Source organism: Glycine max, chromosome 14, assembly GCF_000004515.6.
Source record: "Glycine max cultivar Williams 82 chromosome 14, Glycine_max_v4.0, whole genome shotgun sequence".
Taxonomy (NCBI): Eukaryota; Viridiplantae; Streptophyta; class Magnoliopsida; order Fabales; family Fabaceae; genus Glycine; species Glycine max.
The window spans coordinates 3,692,233-3,693,881 of NC_038250.2; the positions used below are offsets into that span (position 1 = coordinate 3,692,233).

At 40.0% G+C, this 1,649-nt stretch overlaps 1 long non-coding RNA gene across 1 annotated transcript; it reads right to left on the reverse strand.

Moving 5' to 3' along the window:
• Positions 1-491: 491 nt before the first annotated feature.
• On the reverse strand, positions 492-751 carry LOC121173477 (uncharacterized). Its single transcript, XR_005888434.1, has 2 exons — positions 689-751; positions 492-591 (listed from the first exon to the last, which is right to left on the reverse strand). It is a non-coding gene; the product is annotated as an uncharacterized lncRNA (long non-coding RNA).
• Positions 752-1,649: the final 898 nt, after the last annotated feature.

The following is a 1,649-nucleotide window of genomic DNA, read 5'->3' on the forward strand; positions in this document are numbered from 1 at the left end:
ATTATTTGAAAGCAAGATAATGTGTGATTTAGTAGCCTAGTCTGCCATATATATAGATGGTTGTGACCGAGCCTTTGTTTAACTTTGTTTACAAAAAAATAGACACGCGTAAATGTGTAGTCAAGTCAGCCAATGTGTTGTCGCTAATGTGTAGTCAAGTCAACCAATGTGTTGTTGAGCGACTGCTAGTTTCAAAATGTGTACTGAAGTCAACCAATGTGTTGTCACGCTCAAACTGTAACACGCATGCATGTCATTATGTGTTGTCAATTATGACAATGATGTATGCTGTACGCGTAAATGATTTTTGTTGGACCAACAATTTCCTTGCTTAACCAAACGAGTAGTTGATAATATTAATTGGTTAGTGACGGGTTACAACGAATTATATCGCATAATGAATACAAATAAATAAACAATGAATGTTTAGTCTTCATTTAGGTCTACATAGTGTGTTTTGAATGACATCAAGCTTGTGTATTCCTGCATTCTACTAATATATGGAATTGCCCATTGCTTTGCCTGAGAATAACAATTGGTTGACCACAACAGCGCTGGGGGCGGCAACGGACAATGGTCTTTCAAATAAACCTGTTGTACATGAACAAACATTATATCATGCGCTGACCGTGCCAAACGAACAAGCGAAGTCATTGCATAATTGTTACACTAACTATATTCAATGTACCTGAACAAAATGATTTCCAAACACGTGACCGACACATATGATGCGGTGGCCAGAAGAGTCAGGTGGTGGTTGACTTCTAAGAGGGAAAAATGTCATGCTTTGTTGTTGGGACAACGATACAAGGATTACGTTATACCGTGAAGCAATCACATATCCTATGTCTGTTATATCCATCCACTTGTCCACACTAACCTGAATGAACCAAACATACACATGTAAGTAATTTAAACATTGTTATTAAAAAAAATTAACCTAAAAACATACCTTTGAAAATCCATCAACAAGTAGGGACAACTTTAATTGTTCAAATCTCTCTGTGCCACCGAAGAGGTTCACGTACTCATGCGACCACCTGCCAAGTTCTTTAAGCAATTCATTACGCACTAACGGCCACGAATCTTCCCCCATACCTAATAAAGCGCCAATGGACCAATATCCACAGTTACCGTCCGCTTTCACATCCACAACGTCACGAATGAAACCTTGAAAGAATGACGCAAATTGATCCAACATCGGGATGATCCTTGTTGGCTGACGCGGTTGAGAACATGATGCACTTCGTTTCACTGGAGAGTTGCTGCTTTGAACAGAATGAAAAGCATCAACATACTCCCAGTAAGACGGATCACGCTTTGTGGATGTTTGACTTCTTTTCATCGGTTTCTTCGGTGCACCTTTAGTGTTCACCTTTGATGGAGGAGGACACATAGAGTTATGATCAGGGTATGCGATTTCTCGAAGTTTACTCTTCAGATTTACTTTGCCAGCCACATCAAGTTCATCAAACCTTTTAGATATGACCTCTATTTCTTCCTTGATGGTGACTTCCGTCTCACATAACCCTTGGTCTGAAAAGCAAAGTCTCCTCCAAAAAAGATGGACTGACTCTAATGGGATGCTGCTAGCAGTATACCTAGAAAGCTCACATGCACAAGGAAGCCCGTGCGTGCTTCTCATCACA